Raw genomic sequence first — 12297 nt, forward strand, 5'->3', positions numbered from 1 at the left:
ATATTCAACAGCCCCCTTCTTACAACATCTTCCTAAATAGCTTCTTCATGATCTTCAAACTGGAGATTTTGTCTGTTAGAAGAGATGTCAGAAAATTGCTTTTAAATTGTGTTGGAAGGGACTTACCATCTACATTAACAACAACCACAGCAGTGAAACTCCAGTAACATTTCACAACTTGCTAAAGAAGCAATCCAGAATCCCACACAATTGGAAGCCTCTTCCAAGAGCAGACCTCAAGCTTTAGAGATTCCCCAGAAGGAGCCCATCTTAGGAAGCAGGAAGCTGACTCAAGACCTTTAGAACAAGCTCAAACAGTGGAAAGTTTCTGCTTAAGACATTCAAGACTGTGATTCCTGTTTTAGTTTTCATCTTTTGCCTATGATCATTCTTCTAATTTTCTATAGGCCTCTTGTTGCTGTCCACTCATAATGACCCCTTTTTTCTCTTTTCTTCCCTTTTTATAATAGTTAGATCAGAAAATAGTCTAACACCATTCTCAGATTATCCCAGACAGTCAGTGCCCTCAGTCTTACTGACTACAGGACATGCCATCAATCACCACATTCCAATGATGAAAACCTCTAGGCAATTCTAGTTTTATTAAATGAGACATAGCAGATCACAGCTGATAGCGTGTCCACTTGCATCTACATGAACAATAAAACCTAAAACTAAATTTGCATTCAACAGCCTTCATAGAGTGATAGACCAATATTTGCCACCTTAAAGATACCAATAGAGACCCAGTTAGCATAATCCAGCTAATGTAAAACCTTGGTTCCAACCTAGTGTCATAGACAAATCCCTTTTTTCCTGGATCTCCATGCACCCCTATTGGATACTACTTTCTTTGGGTCCGGAGCTGATTGCTCTCATGAACTTTATTTTTTATTTTTATTTATTTATTTATTTATTGAGACAGAATCTTGCTCTGTCTTCCAGGCTGGAGTGCAGTGGTGCAATCTTGGCTAACTGCAACTTCTGCCTCCTGGGTTCAAATGATTCTCCAGCCTCAGCCTCCTCAGTAGCTGGGATTACAGGCACCAACCACCACGCCCAGCTAATTTTTGTATTTTTAGTAAGATGAGATTTTGCCATGTTGGCAAGGCTAGTCTTGAACTCCTGACCTCAGATAATCTGCCCACCTTGGCCTCCCAAAGTGCTGGGATTACAGGCATGAGCCACCTTGCACTTTAGGAATAGAATTCTGAGACTTGTCTGTACATAGAGACTCTAATTTTAGAAATCACCAAGGCTAGAAATACGGCTGATCATTCAGACACTATTCCTGGAGAAATTACTGACTCATTGTTTATACGAACAACCAGAGCAGTGTTCCCAGAGGTGGGAATCATACAAGTAGAGGAGACTTTGAGAAAATTACTACTCACTCTGGCAGAAGTGTGAACACCACCTCCTGTGCCCTGGATGGAACACAGGCCAGTCTCAACTCACTGGTATACATGGTGATGAACAAGCCCATTGCTCTAGATTTCTTGTTGGCTAGTCATGGCATCTGTGCTGCTGCTAATACTTCTTGCTGTACTTGGATGAACGAAACAGGCAAAGTGGAAGAGACTATACAATGCCATAAGGAAAAAACTGTTTGTCTCTTTAAGGCTGATCCTCATGGCCTGTGGGATTTGTTCTCTTGTCCTGGGATGGGAAACTGGTGTTCCCAGTTCAGAAGCATCTTATGAGAACTATTAGTCTTGTTTTGTCACAGTGGTCATGATGCTGTTGGTTGCATCCTCTGCAGAGTCTGCAATGCTTCTGTGCAGCTGCTCTGTCATCAGATGATCTCAATGATGCTACAACAACACAAAGAAAAGAATTCTCATGAAATGATTGCCTATGGAGGCAACCAGACAACCCCCAAGCTGTGAAGTTCTGGATCTCTAGCCTCCCCTGAGCTGTCCAAACTCTCCAATGAGAGAATGACCAAAAGGGGAAGGGAGACCAAACTGAATGTGCCAACAGACAATGGTCTGACCGTATAAGACGATCTCTGACCTATGCCTCTGCAGCAATCAGATCAGAATGGCCAGGACTTAGTCAATGACTGCCAGTTTTCCATGCTTTTATTGTTTCCACTTCCAACTCAGAACCAACTAGAGAAAGCCAAGCATATTTCCAAAGCCAGTAAGTCCACAAAAACAAGCGTCCACCTCTGGGGCCTGCCTCCAGCTCTCCATGCCAACAACTGCAGGTTCCCTCTCTCCGAAGTTTCTCTCAAGGCTGGCCACTTCTTTTCATCTTCACTGCTATCACCCTCATGTAAGTTCCCAGCTGTCGTCGTTTTTCACCAGGACTGCTCCCACACCCTCCTCTTAAGCCTCATCTTCCCTTCCTCAATCAACATTCCTTTCTCCACAGGACAAGCCCTGCTGTAGGTTTCAAATGCAAATCTGATCCTATCAACCCAGTCACTGAAACCGCTTCTCTGGCTTCTCCTTGGTCTTAATAAGACCCAAACAGCTTCCTAGTCTGGCTGGCCTGCACTTTGACTGCTGTGGTCTGGCTGTGCCAGGCTCCCTCGGGTGCAGGCCTTCTTTGGGGCCTCTCATAGACCTCTCTTCTCTGCCTCTCACAGCTTTGCTTTGCCAGTGTCTACTTATCCTCTGATCCCAGACCCTGCTTCTTGGAGACTGCTGGTCTACATCAGGTTTCTGGGTCACAGCTGTATATGGAGATTTCCTTTCTCAGGAGCATTGACCAAGGCTTATAATTATATTTTCATTGTGTAGTTATTTCACGGATGCTTTTCTCCTCCATTAGCTTAAGCTCCAGAAGAGCAAGGATGGAGTCTGCTCAGCACTGTATTTTTGGTGCCCACTGGACCTACACAGAGCGTATGCAGAATAAAGGGGAGAAATAACCTGGTGCGGTGGTTTACGCCTCTCATTCCAGCACTTTGTGAAACTGAGGCAGGAGGATTTCTTGAGTCCAGGAGTTTGACACCAGTCTGGATAACATAGTGAGATCCTTTCTCTAACAAAACCAAAGAACTTAGCCAGTCATGGTGGTCCACACCTGTAGTCCCAGCTACTTGAGAGGCAGAGGTGGGAGGATCCCTTGAGCCCAGGAGGACGAGGCTGCAATGAGCTATGAGCCTATCACCGCAGCCTGTCTCTTAAGAGTTTGACCCTGTCTCTAAGAGAAAAAAAGAAACCTCAAAAAACAAAGTAGAGAAAGAGTACATGTAAGTTGTTCTCAAAGCTCTCTTCTGTGGCTCACTGATTTTAGATGAACTCTGCAGTTTCTTTGTACACTTGCATGTGCACAGTCGTCTCTGTGCATAGACCAGTCGGGCTGCTGACTACAGTTGTTCACACTTGTCTTTACACAGAGTGAGTGGAGCGGGAAGTGGGAGCTGAAATCCAGCTCACTCTGTTCACATAGGTCTGTGCCCTGCTGCGACGCTGGGTCTGCACACAGGCAGAGGAAGTGATACTGAAAAGCATATCAAGGCACCTTCATCTTGACCAGCCAGGTCCCGGAGGACAGCAACACACTCAGAGGGCCCCTGCTTTTCTAATTCACACAATGGTGCGTGTGGCTGCCACAGTCAACTCTGGGGCTCCCTTTGTTCTGAACAACTATCTTACAAATGCCGATGCTGGTTATAGGGGGACCTAGATGAGAGAGTGGGAAGCTTCCACATGGGCCATCTTCACTTTCAAACCTAACTGAACAACCGGGGTCGAGGAATCTACTCATACTGCCACCAAGTCTGTGGTCTTCTTGTTATTCAGGAGCGGGTGTGCAGAATAAACCTGCATGAGCTGTGACTCGCCTGGTAGATAAGTCCTGACGTCCAGCTTGTGTCTTTGGTTTGATGACTTCAGTGTTGTGCACTTTCCTGAGTCTATGAAAATAATCTTGACAAGTCCCCAGGTCATATTGCTCATTCCTTCTGTGGTGGGAGGGAGAGCCCTTTTTATCTCAATGCTGTGGATGGTGGTTTTAAACTGTATTCATCAGATATCCATGCTGAAGTGTTTAAGGGTGGTGTACTGATGTTTGCTAAAAAAAAAAAAAAAAAGTCAAGAGATGAATATTTGAATACATATGCGATAAAGCAAGTAAGCAAATGTTAACTGGAAGAGCTAGATGATGGTGTTCCCTGAACAATTATTTCAGCTTTTCAGTACATTCAACATTTTCATAGCAAAATGCAAGGGGAAAAAAAATCATTCAACATTTAAATTTTATTATATTTATATTTATTAAATTTATATTTATGAAAATGTTGATATTGTATTTATTAAAGTAATGTAGGCATCAGGGATACAATGATGAATGAGACACGGTCCTTACTGGCGCCCCGTAGAGAGACAAGCAGTGAGCAGATAACAGCAAACAACGTGGTGAGGGCAGCAGGAGACACACACAATGTTTTGGGAATGTCAAGAAGTACCTACCATATTTTGACGTGTGTGTGTGTGTGTGTGTTTGTGTGTGTGTGTGTGTGTGTGTGTGTGTGTGTGTTCAGGGAGATCTTTCTGGGAGAGAGGCCAGTAGAGTTCAGCCTTGAATGGCAATGGAATGAAAATTAGCTCAGGGGTTGGGACAGGAATCCCATGAACAAACACCGTGTGGTGTTTACAGGCTGGGGACTAACTGGTCAGCTTTGGAGAATTTGTGTGTCGTGCTGACCAGCTGGGCTTGATTCCTGGGGGATTTTGAGTGATTGCAGCAAGAAGGGAAGGACAGTCAGGTTCACTCTCTAAAAGGGCTGACTGGGGAAAGTACCTGAGGCACCAAGCTGGAGGTAAGGTGGTGGGAGCCTGTGCAGGTGTTACAGGCAGGAGACGACCTGAATGCAGGCAGTGGTAGTGGGGCTGCAGATGAGGGAAGAGATCTGACGAATATTTGGGATATAAAATTGGAAAACTGGAGATGGGGAACACACCGCTTGCTGTAGGAGAGGCTGTTGAGGAGAGAATGATGGGCTCAGATTTGAACGTTTTGAATCTGAGTTGCCTGTGGGACTCTGAAGTGGAGCTGCCCCCTTTGGCAGCAGAAAAATAAAACTGAAACCTAGGAAAGAGATGGAGATACTGGTTTGGAATTGACATAAGGTGGTTTGAATCTGTGGTCGAAATTAACAAGGGAGAAAATGCAGAAAAAAATGAAAGGCGTGGGAGTTCCAATACCCAGCACGGTGCCTGGCACACAGGAAGCGAGTGGCGCATATGTGCTGCACCGTGAAGGAAAAAGCCAGCAGGATCCCAGAGAACACCGTGTTCAAGGATGGGCCGGGAAGAGATGCAGGCGAAGATGAGGAAACAGTTCTGAGTATGGAGATGAAAGAGCCCGTTTGGGGAGTAGTGGGGGGGGGGGGGCGGCTTTGTGGGGGGAGATCCGTAGATTAGGAAACAGTTCCTGAGTTTGGAGATTAAAGAGCCCGTTTGGGGAGTAGTAGGGGGGGCGGCTTTGTGGGGGGAGGTCTGTAGGAAAGGGGGATTGGTCTGTAGTAACAAATGGAAGATAGATACAGAAAGACGAGGCCTAAAATCTGTTTTCGGCTCAACAATTAGGAGGGCGCTGGTGACCAAGGCGTTTCTGCAGAGTGGTGAGGGTGGAGGTGAGAGGCATGCAGGGGGCTGAGGAAACAGACACAGAGACTGCTGTTTTGAGAAATGTGATAAAATGAGAGGTCACTAGAGGATCAATGGGAGACTGCAGGCTTTAACTACACTTTTCATCCCACGCATAATTTTGCAAGGAAGATATATAGGGACATCACACCCATTTACCACTGTAACTCAAAATAAAATCTTAACTCGTCAGCAAACATAAAGGGCAAACTCTACTTCAATTATGACTTGTATTCACGTAGGAAAAAAGCAAATTGTGGTCAGGTCATATCGGCCCACCATTTAACACAGTTTTAAAACGAATATGGACATTAATTTAGTGCCTATTATGTGTTTAGTCACTGGGCTAAACTGAGCAGAAGGCTCCCATTGAGAGGGAAAAGCTGAAATTATGGATGAGCGGATGGTGACAAGGAGGCTCTGGAGAGGGCTGTGGGCAGAAGGCCCAGCCTGGGCACGGCCTCTGCCCCGCGGCGGCTGGAGTGGGCCTCAGGGTTGGAGGCTGGCGGCAGGTTGCAGGGGCTCGGCGCTCTGGAAGGAGACGTGGCGGTATGCTGAAAGGGGCACGTGTCCTGCAGAGGGCTTCGCCAAGAAGGAACTGCCTGGAACAGCCACTGAGGGCGCGGCTGAGTTAGGGTTAGGGGAAGGAACACTGGAGGGGAGTTAGGGTCAGAGTCAGGGTTAGTGCTAGGGTGAGGTTCAGATGCAGGGTCAGAATTAGGGTTAGGGTTAGGGGCACTGGGGGAGGCCTGCGCTGCCCTCGTGGTTACTCCCACGTGCTCTGGGGCACGAGGGCATCCGCCAGAGGCCTGGGGACTCCACGGAACGAAGACCTAGAGCCATTTTGAAAGCCCCACTCCATGTTTCCAGTAATTTTGAGGAATAAATTATTATTGCTACACAATTGATAAAAACCTGTGCAAAAATGAACTTTTAGGTTAAGAGTTTATACAAATGTATGCAATTAACCCTCTCCCCACACAACTTGTAGTAGATCTAAAAATCAGAATTCTCAAGAAAAGTGTGATCACTTTCCCACAAGAATGATGAAGTCAGGAGACCCCAGCTAGTCGGTTCACCAGGATATGCCAATCATGGCACACTTGTCCCAGTTCTGGGAGCCAAAGTTTTGTCTTCCAATGGCAAGGCAGCATTATCACAGTTGGGCTCCCATTGGCTCTGAGATGTGGGCGGGGTCACCACTCCTGGAGCTGCCACTAGCTCCACCCCATTCCATGCAAATGAAGTCAAAGCTGTGGTGAGTCCACGTGATTAGTCACATGGTTGATGACACACTCTCCCCACCCCTTTAGTGACGTCATTGTCCACTCAAACTCTCACGAGAGTTTGCACAGATGTGGAAAGGAGCTGGCAGGGCAGTTCCCTGGGACAGAAGGGAGTCAGGGGGCCCAACGGGGGCCCCCCACTGCCACCCCAGAGCCTCCAGTCCAGCTTTAGCCAGGGGCCCCGGGGGGCCAGTGGGAAGTGCCAGGGGCCCCCAAGCACACTCTGCTCTCATTGGCTGGCTGCGCCTACATGCAAATGAGGGCCAACGTCACTTCCTGAGGCCAATCGAGCGCCATTTTCTCTTTCTGGCTGCGCGGGAGGAGGGGACCAGTCGCGCCGGGGGTGGGCGCGCGCTGAGGCGGGGGTCCCGCCGCGCGGGGCGGAGGCGCGGGCGGGCGCAGGCGGCCCCACGGGACGCGGCTGCGCTCGGCGGAAGACGCGGCAGCCCTGCGAGAGGCAGCAGCGGAGACGCGGTGCTCCTCGGGCGCCAAGCGGTAGGTACGGCCCGGCCCGGCGCGGGCCCGCGCGGCGACGCCCCCTGCCCCGGTCCTGGCCCCCGCCCCAGTCTGGCCCCCTCCGAGCCCCGCCCCCGCCGGTACCCAGCCCACACCCACGCCCGCCGCCTGCCCTGGCGCCGCCCGTGGCCGCCTCGGGAATCCCGGGACGTTCTCAGGGCGCGGGTTCGCGGCCCGAACGGCGCCCGTCGACCCCCGACGCGCCCGCGGCCCGCCCCGCCTGCCGCCGGTCACGTGGGAGCGGGGGCCGCCCCGGGAGGGCGGAGAAGGGGATGGGGACCTGAGGGGAGAGTAGGAAAAGGGGAAAGACGAGGACGGGGACCGAGGGAGAGAGGGGTCTGGTGAAGGGAGCGAGGAGTAGAGGGAGAGGGAACGGGGATGGAGAAGAAGAGAGAGGGCAAGGAGCTGTGGCGACCCCCGTAAGGACCCCAGAAACGCCCCGCCCGCTGGCCCGCCCGCCGCATCCCCGAGACCGGGTTCTCCTGGAAGCTTCTCTCTGGAGGAGCCTTGAGTGACGGCAAATGTAGGGCAGGAGCTGACGGTGACACCTAAATCTGCCCAGGTTTTTTTTCCCCTAGAAAGATTTGAAGAACAGCTGATAACGGGGCCCTGTTTCTTCATCGTTGAGCTTTTGATGCGAATATCAATAATTGATATGCAGATGTTGACTTGTAACATTACTTTTCATCTGCCGTTGCTGGTTGCGTTGAAATAGATTCCGTTTACAAAATTTCTACCACAGTTGGCTTTGGAATGTTAATTTTAACTGCCTTTTTAAATATTGTACAGATGCAGAATGAGAAATAATTAAGTATTTTAAGTAGTTTATTTGAACAGGAGACTTGCCTGAGTGCTTAAAACTTACTCTATTTGCACGGGTAATCACTGCCTCTTGGGATCTTGAGGAATATACTGGCTGTGGAGGAGTGGGGTGGGGGAGGAGAAACTGGTAAGCAGGTAACTGACAATGCAGATTGGCAAGTGGGGCAGCAATTTGTAGAGTACTGTGGGCATCTGCCACGCAGAGCCTTTATCAGAAGAGGGGGTTTGGAGTCTGGGTACCATTTGTGGGGGTGAGGAGCATTAGTGGGAGAGAATACTACATGTAGAAAGAGTTGTGTAAAGTACATGTTCAGCTGTGTTTGGAAGTCGGTAATGTATGTGTAACTTATTTAAAGATGTTCCTGGAGAGTTGGCCATATATGAGTGTGTATTAATATTTCGGTTAAATTTCGGTTGGAGTTAGGACTTCACTGTGAAGACAGCATTGAGCCCGTCGTCCTTAAACATGAAGTGACAGATATGTGTTAAGAAAGGAAGTACAAGAGTGGAGATGAGACAAGAGGTTGTCCTACCGGCCCTCTAGTTGACGGGAGGAACAGTGAGGGTTAGGACATGTCTGAAAGGAGTTGATCACTGTTTATGGGGGAAGATGACAGCTATGCTAAGATTTTTAACTGAAGAGATTCTGGGATTTGGGAGACACCTTTTTAATTTGAACCCAAGTTTGCAATATGCTGTTGGTTAATTTATGATTGCCCTCATAAGTTCACCAACAGCATATTGCAAACTTGGTTTCTGCCCTGCCCTTCACCCTCTGGCTATCCTAGACCTGTTAGGGCAATGTGTTACATAGGTGGAAACAGGTATCTCCCAGTGATTTGAACCCAGATCTGCTGAATATATGATCCAAGTATTCTGTGTTTTTAAAGTTGCTTTTTAAAAAGTCCTGTATTCCAATAGTTGGGACATTTCATTTAGTTTTTTGGAGTTAATTAATAGCAAACTCAGTGCTTATGTGCTGTTTTGCATGTATTAACTAATTTATCCTCATAGCTACTCTGTGAATTAGGTCGTACTCGCCCTGTTTTACAGAAGAGCCAGCTGAGGCCTGGAGAGAGTAGGTGATTTCCTGAAGATTACACAGCTCATAAACAGTGGAGCTGATGTAAACCCAGGCACACAACTCCAGAATCCTTTTTGGTGACCATCGTTTTGTGCGATTTCACAGGAACTAAAAAAAAGTTCTGTGGCTTAAAAAGTATTGTTTATTACTGTATTACCTGAATGACCTTTTTTTTTTTTTTTTTTTTTTTTTTTGAGACGGAGCTTTGCTCTGCCGCCCAGGCTGGAGTGCAGTGGTGTGATCTTGGCTCACTGCAACCTCTGCCTCCCGGGTTCAAGCGATTCTCCTGCCTCAGCGTCCCGAGTAGGACCCGGCTAATTTTTTTGTAATTTTTAGTAGAGACAGGGTTTCACCATATTGGTCAGGCTGGTCTCCAACTCCTGACCTCAGGTGATCCGCCTGCCTGAACCTCCCAAAGTGCTGGGATTACAGGTGTGAGCCACTGCACCCGGCCAACATTTTTTTTTAGAATGTATTTTTTTTCTATAATAGAATATCCTTAAGAGATCATTATACTAAAAAATCCCCAGAGAAATCCTTTATGTACCCTTTTGGGAAATAATATTTTCTTGTCCATATCAGTGGAATTTTATGGTAGTTCCATGCCTACCGCAAACATTAGGAATTGAGATTTATTTTGATTTGAAATTGATAGGTTAGTGCATGATATATAGGTTAGTGCATGATATGGAAACAGTTGGCCACCCTGGTTAGCCTATTTTCTAATAGTGAAAATACAGATTTTACTGAGCTCTAAGAATCTATGGAGAACAGTATCTATAGAGGATCTATAAATATGAAAACATTGAACTATTTCCTAGTTTATTCATCCACTGGGCATTTTATATGGAATATTTTATCTTAGGATTGATAAATTATGCTATAAGAATGGATCTAAGAATGAATAAATTGTGGTAGCTTAGAATGGATAAATTATGAGTAAAAGTCAGCTTCCCATCCCCAAAGTGGTTGGCAACAGTTATGAAACCTGTAATTTACTTGCATTTTATTTTTTATCCTTTGTTGGTTTCCCTAAAGCAGTTAGGAAACTGCTAAAAAAAAAAAAAAAAAAAAAAAAGGGAAACTTCTCCCCCCGCCTTTTTTTAAATGAAAAGGTATTTGTGTGCTTGTGTTTTGTTTTGTTTAGAAGGGCCGCAATAACGATGAAGGAATGGAAGCACTTTCATTTGAGAATAAAAAGTTCCTATTTTTGAAATTCAAGGGAAAAAAAATAAAAAAGTGACAACTCCTTGGCCCTAGTCCCAAGCCTTGAACAAGTAACCACAGACCCCTGCCCAATCTCTGAGAGCCTCATTTTAGTAACCGCTTTCTGAGGTTCATGTATGTACAACCATGCTTACATGAATCAGCCAATCCCCACTCTGCTTTTAAAAGTCCACCAGTCTTTGTATCCCAGGCTTCTCAAAACTCTGTGATAAGATCAGCTCTTGCTGTGTGAGTTGAGATTTTCTTGGAAGCAGTAAATTTAGCTTCCCTGTTTCAGATACATGTGGGGTGATGGTCCCTCCTTTAGACAATACTGTTTGTCAGCCAGCTTTTGGAGAAGAACCCCAGAGGATAGAGAGAATAGTGGAACTTTAAGGAGTAAATGAAATCAAGTCTGATAGAGTCCGTGGAAAGCAGCTAACAAAATTTTCGTTGAGTTTTGCTCTGACCAAAGAAGCTGGACTGGGCCAGAAAGTGACCTTGAGCTTAGTGTTTAGAAATGCATAATGAGGTTATGGCAGCTCTTTTGTGGGAGTGTAAGCTTTTGAAGGCTAGAACCCAAATCAGTGCATTTTGTTAAAGAAAATTTTTAAACTGAAAATTTTATAAAGAAAATTTTTAAATTTTATATCCTCCCAGTTCTACAATGCTAATGATCCTTAAATCTCTCCTTTTGCTGAGATCAGGGTACATTTTTCACATAGATAACTTTGAAAAGAAATTTATCCGCTCCAAAACAGCTTCTCAAAAACTTGGTGTTTGCTTGTTACCCACCAAAAATTTCTCCCTATTATATGTTAACCCTTTCTGCCTCCCACTCGTTTCCCAGTTTGATTCCAGTCCACCTTTTTGGTTTTACTTTTGCCAAATAAATTCAGACTTTTCCTCCTTTACCTCAATAATTTTTTGATGCTAACTTATTCACCTTGTATGTGTTGGGCACCAGCTTTCCATAGCTATTTCCTCTTTAGAATCTCCTAGCACTTTCTGCATATCTTACGGTTCTTATCTTGTTTTATTTTACATCTTTTGTTCATTTAATGAACATTTGCTACGTACTATGCTCTGTGATGGGACCCTCTCAAGCAAATATAACATGATTTCTGCCCTGGAGTAGTTCAGCCCAATAGGAGAAATGGATATATAAGTAGATAATTGCAACATGGTGAGTTGAGTGCAGTGGAGTGGTATGTGGTTATTGTGCTAAGTCCTAGGAGGGATCACTAAGCCTGTCCTTGGGTCGGGGATGCAAGAGAGGAATGTAGAAGTAGAATTACTTACTCAGAAATTGTCCTTAAAAATCATGAGAGAGCCGGGCATGGTGGTTCATGCCTGTAATCCCCGTACTTTGAGAGGCTGAGGGGGAGGATTGCTTGAGCTCAGGAGTTCAAGACCAGCCTGGGTAACATAGGGAGACCCTGTCTCTACAAAAAATAAAAAAGGTTAGCCAGGTGTGGTGGCATACACCGGTAGTCCAAGCTACTCAGGAGGCTGAGGCAGGAGGATTACTTGAGCCTGGGAGGTTGAGGCTTCAGTGAGCTGTAATCAAGCCACTACACTCCAGCCTGGGTGAAAGAGCAAGACCCTGTCTCAAAAAAAAAAAAAAAAAAAGATCTTGAGAGGTATTGCCAAATTACCCTGTAAAAGCATAAAAATTAAAATTTTTCTACTTTTACTACCACCTGATGTTAGTAATCTTAATAGTTATTGTTTTGATAGTAAAAATTTGACATTTTAAATGGCATTTCTTTAATTA

General features: G+C 46.0%; 1 protein-coding gene across 4 annotated transcripts in view; it reads left to right on the top strand.

Annotated features, from left to right (window-relative positions):
- Positions 1-7181: 7181 nt before the first annotated feature.
- Positions 7182-12297, top strand: part of ADNP2 (ADNP homeobox 2) — a 40155-nt gene continuing 35039 nt past the window's right edge. For 3 of the 4 annotated variants that reach the window (XM_009252500.4, XM_063716979.1, XM_063716980.1), the window contains exon 1: positions 7182-7387. The gene's annotated coding sequence lies outside the window, so the exon portion shown is untranslated. The remainder of the gene's footprint in view (positions 7388-12297) is intronic. The other variant, XM_002828343.6, reaches the window with a different exon arrangement.

Source organism: Pongo abelii, chromosome 17 (genome assembly GCF_028885655.2).
Source record: "Pongo abelii isolate AG06213 chromosome 17, NHGRI_mPonAbe1-v2.0_pri, whole genome shotgun sequence".
NCBI classification, from domain to species: Eukaryota; Metazoa; Chordata; class Mammalia; order Primates; family Hominidae; genus Pongo; species Pongo abelii.